Source organism: Ornithorhynchus anatinus, chromosome 9, assembly GCF_004115215.2.
Source record: "Ornithorhynchus anatinus isolate Pmale09 chromosome 9, mOrnAna1.pri.v4, whole genome shotgun sequence".
Classification (NCBI taxonomy): domain Eukaryota; kingdom Metazoa; phylum Chordata; class Mammalia; order Monotremata; family Ornithorhynchidae; genus Ornithorhynchus; species Ornithorhynchus anatinus.
Window position 1 is genome coordinate 53,576,601 of NC_041736.1, and position 11,231 is coordinate 53,587,831.

Genomic DNA, 11,231 nt, shown 5'->3' on the forward strand with positions numbered 1-11,231 from the left:
AGCCTCTTTACCCATTCAGTTTCATTTATGAAACCAAGCCTGCCACCTCACCATTTTCAATGCCAAAAGCCAACTAAATTTTTTTGTATAATGCAGCCACTGCTAAAGCCATCAGTAGCTTTAAAAAATATCTCCAGGATGACAGGAGTAGATTAAGATGGTGATGTGTTGATGAGCACAGCAGAAAGACTTTTTACTAGTGACAGTGCAAAAGAATCCAGCTCAAAGGTAATGATTTCCACCTTTTTGAACCCATCACCCTTTATATCAATATGATCTTTAAACTAGATTATCAGGACTGAAAGCCACAGTTAATTGAGTCTGCCTAGTGGCCAACCTACCATTATGAAACTGAAGTTGATTTTACTATTGTTCACCCTTATGAGGCAGGAGGATAAAGAAATTCTAATGATGGCACTTTGTGTCTACTCTAATCTGTCACTGCCATAATCCATCTATAAATAAGGTACAAGGTCACCTGCTAAAGATCCCTCATCAGTTTCCTCTTTCAGAAAAGTCAAGCACATCATACCTTTTCAATGCAGGTTTTTAGTTCTGCTATTTCACTTAGGTAGAGAGTCTACAAAATTATTCCATGTAACTCTGAAGTTATGATAATAGCCCTCCCAAATATATCATCAGTGCACTTAGTTCTGTCACGAAGTGTATTTTCAATAAATATTGTAGACACAGTGCAACTAGGGAGTATTCTTCCGACAATACATCTGGGGCTCTATGTGATGCATTTCTGAAGAATTTGCTTGTGCGCAGATATGAGTGCTAACTTTTACAGGGACAGAATGGGTGAGTTCTACAGCACGAATTTTCCTAAACGTGAAGTCTCTGCATTAAAGGAGAACCATATGTACTTAATGTTATTCATTGTTTCTCAAATTTCAATTTCATTTACCTCAGTTCTTTCTTCAAGAATACACTTATGCAACTCAATCTACAAAGGAAAGGGATAAGCTACTAAACAACCAGGCCGCCATGCAACATAAGGATAAGAGGTGGAGCAAAGAAAATGCCCTGGGATCAGGCATGATAGTGATTTTCACTGTGCCTTCTGAAGTCCCTCCAAGTGCCCCACATCCCTTTTAAAGTAGGAAGCTCAAAGTGGATGCACAACTCTAATAAACATCTGACCAGTGTCCAGTCATATGGGAGCACTATCACACTTTTTTTAAACTCAAGCTTGACCCCTTGGGTCACGTTCAGCTTGTGATCTACTATGAACCTGACTTGTTTTTCTACTGCGCTGTTGTGAATCCCACTTTGTATTTTGGGTTCTCCATCTCTAATTCCCTCACTCCCTTTATTAATGAGCTCCTTAGTGGGTGTGGGTTGGGTTGTAGTTGGAGAGTAGTGAGGTGAGTTTAGAAGGCGGCAAGGTGATGGAGGCTTTAAATCACTCAAAGTACTTTAAATTTCAAGGACTTCTTTGTCAATGCCAGCCTTCCAGTTTTTCCAATCTATACCCAGGTAAAATCCCCCATCCCCACTATATATTGCCAAGTGATCCAAAGACAGCCTTATCTGCTTAGCTGAACTAATAGTCTTGGGTCTGATAGAGAAGTAGCATGGCTTAGTGTATAGAGTATGAGCCTGGGAGTCAGAAAGACCTGGGTTCTAATCCCGTCTCCACCACTTGTCTTCTGTGTGAACTTGGGAAAGTCACAACTTTTCTGTGACTCAGTTACTTCATCTGCAAAATGGGTTTAAGACTGTGAGCCCTATGTAAGGGGCTATGTCTAACCCAATTACCTTCTATCTACCCTAGAGCTTAGAACAGTGCCTGGCACAAGGTAAGCCCTTAACAAATACCACTGTCATTATTATTATTATTAATAATAAAGAGGGTGCTCAGCTGTGGTAAAGTATAATTCCCACCTGGCATCCGTAATAGACAGGAGGGTGAAGAAGCAATGTGGCTTAGTAGATACAGCACGGGTCTGGGAGTCAGAAAGACCTAGGCTATATCCCAGATCCTTCACTTGTTTCCTCTGTGACACTGGGCAAGTCACCTAGTTTCTCTGTTCCTCAGTTACCTGTAAAATGTCATCTGCAAAATGGGGATTAAGGGTGTGAGCCCCATGTGGGACATGGACTGTGTTCAGTCTGATTAGCTTTCATCTACCCCAGTACTTAGTACAGTGCCTGATACATAGTAAGTACTTAACAAATACTATAAAAATATCCTCAGTGAAACACCCTTAGATGCCTTCTCCATTGGAGCAGGTCACCCTTTAGGGGATTTTAGAATTTGGGGACATTTCTGGTGACCCTCCAGTCTGAACACTGCGGTCTTGGCCCTAGTAACAATAGTAATAATGTTGGTATTTGTTAAGCACTTACTATGTGCAGAGCACTGTTCTAAGTGCTGGGGTAGATACAGGGTAATCAGGTTGTCCCACGTGAGGCTCACAGTTAATCCCCATTTTACAGATGAGGTCACTGAGGCACAGAGAAGTTAAATGCCTTGCCCACAGTCACACAGCTGACAAGTGGCAGAGCCAGGATTCGAACCCATGGCCTCTGACTCCCAAGCCCGGACTCTTTCCACTGAGCCTACACTACACATCAGTGGTAGTTCTACTGCCTTCACCTAAAAGGAAGGATTATATAATAAAACCCAATTTCACTCTTCTCTACTTATTCTATCCCCTAATTTTACTACAATGCTCTCTATCTGTGTCCTGGGCCCATGAGCATGTACACATAGCTGTAACTATCACCTCCTTTTTTTGTGATTATCCTTCCTGAAGTCTTTCCAATCATGGATGCTCTGTTACCAGGTCTTAGTTATCCCTAATAGTTCATAATTATCTCCCTGTGCTAAGGACTTTACCTCTTCCTGCTTATTTCCCACACTGCTTGCACTTGTATTGGAATATTTCAGGCATTCTCAAATTTTCTCCCCTCTGCCTTCTGCCTCTTTCGGGTCACTTCTAGGCAGAACTGATAGACTGTTACTCTCATGGATTAAAAAAAATACTGCCATATCTATTAGGGTCTGAATTAGAACCCAAGAGTAGCTTGGGCTCCAGAAGAATATGGTACACTGATTAGTAGAGATTTAGATAAGACTCTAATTTTTCTCCAACAGTTTCAAACAGGCAGCTAACGATTTAAGGTATATTTCAATCCTATATTTATCTTTCATCAATTATTCTTTTTTTGTTAAGCTATGTCCTTCCCTTCTCCATTCCATCATACTTCACTCTGCTGCCCAGATCATTTTTCTAAAAAAAAGTTCGTTCCATGTTTCCCCGTTCCCCAAGAACCTCCACATCAAAAAGAAACTCCTTATCATGGACTTTAAACCACTCAATCACCTTGCCCCTTTCTATCTTACCTCACTGATTTCCTATTACAATCCAGCCTACTCACTTGGCTCCTCTAATGCAAACCTACTCACTCTTCCTAGAGCTTGTCTATCTTTCATCTTATCCATATCCTGACTCTCACCTGGAACTCTCTTCCCCTTCAGATTTGATAGGCCACCACTCTCCCCACCTTCAAAGCCTTATTAAAATCATACCTCTTCCAAAAGGCCTTCCCCAAATAAGCCCTCATTTTTCCCTATTCCCTCTCCTCTCTCATCGCCCTTGCACTAGGATTTGCCCCCTTTATTCGCCTTATCCTCAGCCCCACAGCACTTACGTAAAACTACATAATTTATATACTTATATTAAAATCTATCTCCACCTCTAGACTGTAAATTCATTGTGGGCAAGGAACTTTTCTACCAACTCTGTTGCATTGTACTCTCCCAAGTGCTTAGTACAGTGTTCTGCACAAAGTAAGCACTCAAATGCCATGGATTATGTACATATCCGTAACTTATTTTAATGTCTGTCCACCCCTCTAGATTGGAAGTGCCTTGTGGGCAGGGAACATGTCTACCAACTGTTATTTCATGCTCTCCCAAGTGCTTAGCACTCTGCACACACTAAGTGCTCAATAAATATGATTTATATGAGCATGTGAAAGTTTTCTTTCTCATTTATAAACAAAAATGAAAAAGAGTAAAAGATTTGCAATATCAAAACCAAGACTCTTGCAGGCAGTGGAAAAAAAACACACAAAGGAAATTGGAAATACATTTCTTTCTCATGTACCTTCTCATTCTCTAAGTCTGAAACAGTTTGCTTTTCCCACTCTTTTGTTTTCTCAAGTTGTGATTTCAAGTTTTCCACTTCAAGAACCAACTTGTTTTGTCTCATTTTTGTCCTCTGGGCTTGAGCTACCTTATTATCCAAGTCCTTTTAAAATAGGCTTTTAATTCTTCAGTTTCAATTAGCAAGCTCTTATGGAAGAACACACCATAGTTAAGTCCCTAAATGAATTCTATAACTCCACAAAGTTTACTTGCACAAGCTTTTAAGATGGATAAATTTACAATAATTGAGGGAGGAATTTGTTATTCAATCACATTAAGCCAGCAGTTTTGGAAAAATGAGAAACAGTATTTCATTGTTTGTTTTGAATTTTTTAAGTCATTTTTTCTACTTTCCATATCATACATGAAGCATCAGCGTGCATCCTCATACATATTAAATGTATTTTAACTGCTCTACTTAGTAAATATTTTTGTGTCTGCCTTCCCCTTGAAAGTATAAGCTCCTTGTGGGGAAGGAACATGCCTTGTGCTTCTTTCCCAAGAACTTAGTACACAGTGTATTGCACCAAGTTAGCACTCAATGTATATCAATACTACTACAAAGGTTAGTCTGTGGAAAAAAACTCTATTTAGTACCTATTTTTTCCTAATTGACATAAGATTGAAAATTATAGTTGATTTACTGTTTAGAACAAACATGCTACTGAGACATTCTTCACAGGGGCAGTAAAATAGGACACAGAACAGCAATCACGCCAATCCTACAAAAGCTGACTATGTTACCTGAGGATTCTTTACAAGTAAACAAATAGGTGATTTCTAAGAAAGTCTCTGAATTATTCTACCATTCTTAAATATTTTAATGAAGTTCTGAAATTTATCCTAGCCATTATATTCAGCTTGCATGACTCCAATATTCAGCCCATTCTGAAGTTATTGAGGACCAGTGCAGTGCAGTGTATATCCAAGAAGTCATTCTGATGGTAATTTAAAACTCAGTTTCTTTCTAATGTGCTTTGGCGCTGTTAATTTATTACATATTGTGGTGAAGAATAATTTTCCTTCACATATGTTTAGGTATTTGTTAAGGCTTGTTGCCTTTTAAAATCCTCGACTTTTGGTTTTCTGCTTTTATTTTGTAAGGTAAAAATAATAATGTTGGTATTTGTTAAGCGCTTACTATGTGCCGAGCACTGTTCTAAGCCCTGGGGTAGACACAAGGGAATCAGGTTGTCCCACATGGGGCTCACAGTCTTAATCCCCATTTTACAGATGAAGTAACTGAGGCTCCGAGAAGTCAAGTGACTTGCCCAAAGTCACACAGCTGATAAAGTGGCTGAGCTGGGATTCGCACCCATGACCTCTGACTCCAAAGCCCGTGCTCTTTCCACTGAGCCACGCTGCTTCTACAGCAGCAGTAAGGTGCTCAGTGCCCTCTTTGAACGAGGTGTTCTAAGTACTTATTTACATTATCATTAAAAAGGTTTTGCAGAATACATTTCAGTAATTTTGACATGCTATCTTCCAGTGCTCTCTAGATGAACACATGGGTGTGGTGTATATTATCCCCAGTGTTGTAAGCTTCTTGCCTTCGGCTTTATGAGATCCACTGTTCAATAAACATCACTTATGACTAACATTCCGAAGATTCATATTACATGCAGTTTCCATTATTTTGGACAGATTTTTAAATCTTCAATTAGACAATCTACCTTAACACTGAACCAGATTCACCCAGTGCCATTACAGTAGGCACTTAAGGAGGGATATTAACTCTTTGAGGCCAGCAGAGTGCTATTCTGTATATTGTGGTTCCTCAGGCAGTGATGGAAGCTGGAAGTGTGTCAGTTAGGTATGTAGGGGAGTCACAGATTCTTCTATTTGTGTCTGGATGTGAAAAAATGTGATGGGAAGCAGCATGGGCCTTGTCTGCTGGGTGACCTTGGGCAGTTAACTTCTTTGTGCTTCATGTACCTCATCTGTAAAGTGGGGATTAAGATTGTGAGCCCCATGTTAGGCATGGAATTTCTCAAATCTGATTAGCTTGTATCTATCCCCGTACTTAGTATAGTGTCTGGCACATAGTAAGTATTTAACATATACCACCAAAAAAGGAACCCACTACCACACGAATCCACAATCTGAGGGAATAGATTGGAGCATAGCACATACCATTTCACCTGACCAATTGCTACAGCCTCTGCCTTCTTACTCATTCCGACAAAACAAAACAGAAAAAACAAAATACTGGGTTTCTTAGGCCAACTCTAAACAAGGAAAATAATATAAGAAACATCACTCCTAAGTAATTGGTCTAATCCGGTGTAATAGTGATTTAGTATTTTTTAAATTGCTGATGAATAACTGACATTGACCACACAATCACAATCAAGTGGGGTTATTAATTCACTTTGGAAATTCAGGCCAAAAAAGGTCAAGTAAATGATGTTGGAGATCCAGAAGTAGGCTATTGGCTAGCTATAAAACTGGCCTGTTCTAGTCTACAAGTAACATTCACACTTCTCTTGTTATCCAGCAGATGGCAATCAGAAAGAGACAAATCTCTGCAGAGATCTTACATTTATCAAGGACTCCAAAATGATTCTGTTGGAAGAAATGAAATCTCATCTCGGATTTTTAAAAATCTGATTTTCTGTACGTTTTAATTTTCTCAAAATTAGCTCCGAATGGAAAACTTTCCCACATTCTTGGGAAAAAACAGATAATTGCCAAAATCATGAATCCAAACTGTTAACTTTCTCATCCCACAACACACATACCCACAGCATTCACCAACCTAAAGTACAGATTTCCATGTTGATGAGAAGGGAAAATGACTGAATTCTCCCTGTGCCATATGGTGGGAACACAGGAAGAGGACAATATCAGTGGTGTGAAGCGGGATTGACAAAAGAATAAATTGATAACCTGTAGGGGTGGAAGGACAGCAGACTGTGATTAGGAAGGTGAGATTATACTTTGACCCTTTCCCAGCTCAGCAATTTCTGCCTACCCAACTTCTTCTGAACTCAAAAATCAAGTGTCTAATTCTATGTTTTGTACAGCATCTTTCAATCTATTAGCTCTTAATTTTAAGACATATGATAAACCCAATTCTCCTATAACACAGGAGTTGTGTTTTTGCAGAATCCCATGTTAAAATAAACTTGTGCCTGATGCTGCTTTTACATGCATAACCGTTTCTTCTGACACCACACCACGATGCATCCCAACTGAGATGCATTGCCAGAAGAGTATTACCCAATTCTGCCATTGCACTCTATTCAAAACATGTTTCAAAAACACGCATTATGCAGAACTGATTGTAGTACAGTCTGAAGGATAAAATGATACAATGCATATACATAGAAAATGGAAAAATTCCAAAAGAAACCATTCTCTTTTTGTACAATAGAACATAGTAGAAAATAGTAGGTGATCTTTCTCAAACTGCAGAACCCTGTTAGATTTTTAACTCTTCCCCTTCAAAGCCTTATCGAAGGCACATCTCCTCCAAGAGGCCTTCCTTGATTCAGCCCTCCTTTTCTCTCCTCCTACTCCCTTCTGCTTCACCCTGACTTGCTCCCTTAATTCATCCCCCTTTCCAGCACCACAGCACTTATGTACATGTACTCTAGACTCGTTGTGGGCAGGGAATGTGTCTGTTTACTGTTATACTGAACTCTCCCAAGTGCTTAGTACAGTGCTCTGTACACAGTAAGCACTCAAAAAATACAATTGACTTTTTTGTTGTCTATATCAGTCTTATCTAAAAGTAAGTCTTCATGCAGTATCATAATTTGCGTTTTGATCAAAATAAGATCGCTTTACAAATAAGGACTTTACATTATTTATATGACATATTCAAATTTGAATGTGTGGCTACAATAGAGATTTTTAACTCAATCACAAGACATAATGGGGAAGAGAAAAATACATGGTGAGAAGTGCAGAGTTAGCAATAGAATGGCAAGACTAAGAAGGTTCTAGGGAGACATATGGTGGGGTTAATCAGCTTTTTTTCACAGGTGAAGGTTATGTGGGAGTGAGAGGGGAAATGAGGCTCTTAGATTGATTAGCTGAAGTATTTTGAAAGTAAAACAGTGGGACCTAAAAAATCAAAAACTACTATCACTATCTTACTTTGACAAAAAAAGGTGGAATTTTAAATGACACTGAAAAATTGCTGTACCAGAGAGCCGACTTTTTCTTGTGCTTCTATCTGCTTACTGTACTCGTCATATCTTTTAAGCTCAGCTTCTAACTCAATAATCCTCTTCAGCAGGGCCTCTCTGTCCTTTCTTGACTGCAGACTCAACTTGTCTATTCACTCCTAATATGCCTGTCCTTACGACAATTTGGTTATTCAGGAACTCTGCCCATCTCAGGTGACAACTGGTCTGATGTTACCCTTGAAGGAGATAAATCAGACAGAATTTTGTTTTTCAGCATTATGTCTCTGATGTTACCTGGAGGCACATTTAGATTCTCAGAATGAGAGTTGAGATTCTGACAGCAGTCTTTGGTTACTCTTATCCACAGCATTTTAACCATCTGATTTGGTTTGATTACCGGTACTTATCCTGAGAGCTGCTCCACTTGAGGCAAATTAAATCTCTGTTCCTGCTTGTCTCTGGGAACATTTAGGTTAGCTATACTCTCCTCGTGGCCTCTGTTCATGGATCTGAGGCTGAGGTGAACTGAAGGAAATAGAGTCTACAGCTGTGGAATCCACTTATAATTTTTATTAATTTCTTAAAAATTAATAATTAGCCATACTATAACTTCTAAAAAAAGAAGTGCAACCTTGTAGCTCATACAAAGTCTAAGGTCGATCCATAATACATCCTATTATATTTTCCCAGTGTCTGAGTTTTAACTAATTAAGATAGAAAAAAATCTAAGACCTGAATAAGAGGGGTTATATTCCTAAAACTGCATGAACAAAATAGTTTTATGCCTTAAATAATTCAGTGTATTATTGGATTGCAGAATGTATTAATTGATCATCTATTTCACATGTGAAAATATCTGTAAATAGGCAAAGCTATCCTTCTTAAATAAACATTACTTTTTTGGTATTTTCTAATTAAAAGTTATTTTATTCTAATTTAATATAAATGTACTTTCATGCCCAGAAGTGAAATTCCTACCCTGACTGCCAACTCAGCCAAAGTTAGACTAGTCTACTGTGCGGCAATGTTGTTTTAAAAAAGAAAATCCTCTACAGGCCCTAGAAAAGAATAAAATTAGATTCGTTGAATTTGTCTATTTCAATGTCTAGATCAAAGTAGAAGGTTCCCACAGATGGGATAGGTTATATGAACATTAATGTATTCAATCCTGAATATGTCCAAAGATCAGCTAATCAAATTTCTCTCATTAGGCAACCTATTGTTTTCAAGTGCTAGATAGGAAAAAGAAAAATGGCCATAGAGAAATGAATGCCCATTTAATGAAGGCAGGTCCTGTGTTCTCATTGGACAATACTGTAGGAATTTTCCTGGTAATATTCAAGAACACCATTCCGCCCTTTAAATGCCCTTCTCACCTTCCCTTCCCTCCCATACAAAAACAATTTTTAAAATCTCTTCCCCATGACAGCCAATGGTGCATTTCCCTGTGGCAACCCCCAAAAATGACTAGATCTGAGATATCCGTACCTTTATCTTTGTTATGATTTCTCCAAGTGTCAGGAATTCTGAATGCTTTTCAGCAGCCTAAGTAAGATGAGATGAAAAGGACAGTAATTGGTTGAACAGTGCTCCAAACTCTGCCAGTTTATAACGATAACTCTGCCTGGCTGTTTTCTTTTCCTAATAACAGCATAAAAATTCTCTAAAAGAAGAGAAAAAGGACAAACCCTTTCCCATGGAGTCTTGTGGAAGTGTGTCAAAGAAGAATAGTTTGCCTTATGGGTAGAGTTTACCCAGTTCTAACATGACATTCACCTTTTCTGCCTTGAATCCTGGGGGTAGGGACATGGAGATGAATATGGCATAATAGTAAATGTCTGATCTTTGTTGTTGCTGCTATCCTATGCTGTTGAGTCATCTACGACTCATAGAGACGCTATGGACACATCTCTCCCAGAACGCCCCACCTCCCTCTGCAATCGTTCTGGTCTGGTCTTTACCTATGGCATATTTGGGTTCTTGACCTGTCCTCTTTTTCTCTCAGATTCTTCTGGTCAGGAAGCTCATGGAATCTCTTCAATTGGAAAAGAAAAAAAAATTAATGAGATAATTTAACTGTGGAAAATAAAACTATTTCATAAAGAATAATTAATAATGACAATAGTCTTCTTCCTATGAGCTCCAATCTCAGAAGGATTCCAATGTGATTAGGAAGTAACTGTTTAACTTGCTGCTCACTTCATTCTCATTACCATCACCATCATTAAAATAATTTATTAAGTGTGCAGAAGCAGCATGGCTCAGTGAAAAGAGGCTGGGCTTGAGAGTCATAGGTCATGGGTTCCAATCCCGGCTCTGCTGCTTGTCAGCTGTGTGACCTTGGGCAAGTCACTTGACTTCTCTGTGCCTCAGTTCCCTCATCTATAAAATGGGGATGAAGACTGTGAGTCCCACGTGGGACAACCTGATCACCTTGTATCTTCCCCCAGTGTTTAGAACAGTGCTCGGCACATAGTAAGCACTTAACATATACCAATATTGTTATTATTATTAAGTGCCTACCATAAGGAGACCACTGCATTAAGTGCTGGAACGAGTACAAAAGAGTTAGAAGGCATGATCCCTGCCCTCAAGGATCTTACTTACTAAGCAATGCTTAGCAGAATTCTGTGCTAAACATGGCCCCAGGGAACTTATATGAGCCTATCCACTAGAGGACTTTAATAAGCTAGGGCTGCTTTAAATATTGGGCTCAAGGGGCAGCTGACCCTGGCTACCACCTCAAGGCAGGGCTCCTGCTCCACCTGTCAAGACCCTTCAGTAGTCACATTCTTACCACCACTTGCACCAGCAGCCTGAGGAAAAAAAAAAACTGCATGTGGGGTGGCAGGTGTTGAGTGTTTTTTTAAATGATATTTGTTAAGTGCTTACTATGTGCCAGGCATTGAATTAACCACTGGGGTAGAAACAAG

The 11,231-nt window shown here is 39.1% G+C and overlaps 1 long non-coding RNA gene across 1 annotated transcript; it reads right to left on the reverse strand.

Moving 5' to 3' along the window:
- Window positions 1-7,961: 7,961 nt before the first annotated feature.
- LOC103171199 lies at window positions 7,962-10,329 on the reverse strand. The gene is made up of 3 exons (XR_486646.3): window positions 10,260-10,329; window positions 9,787-9,843; window positions 7,962-8,534 (listed from the first exon to the last, which is right to left on the reverse strand). It is a non-coding gene; the product is annotated as an uncharacterized LOC103171199 (long non-coding RNA).
- Between the last annotated feature and the right edge of the window lie 902 nt (window positions 10,330-11,231).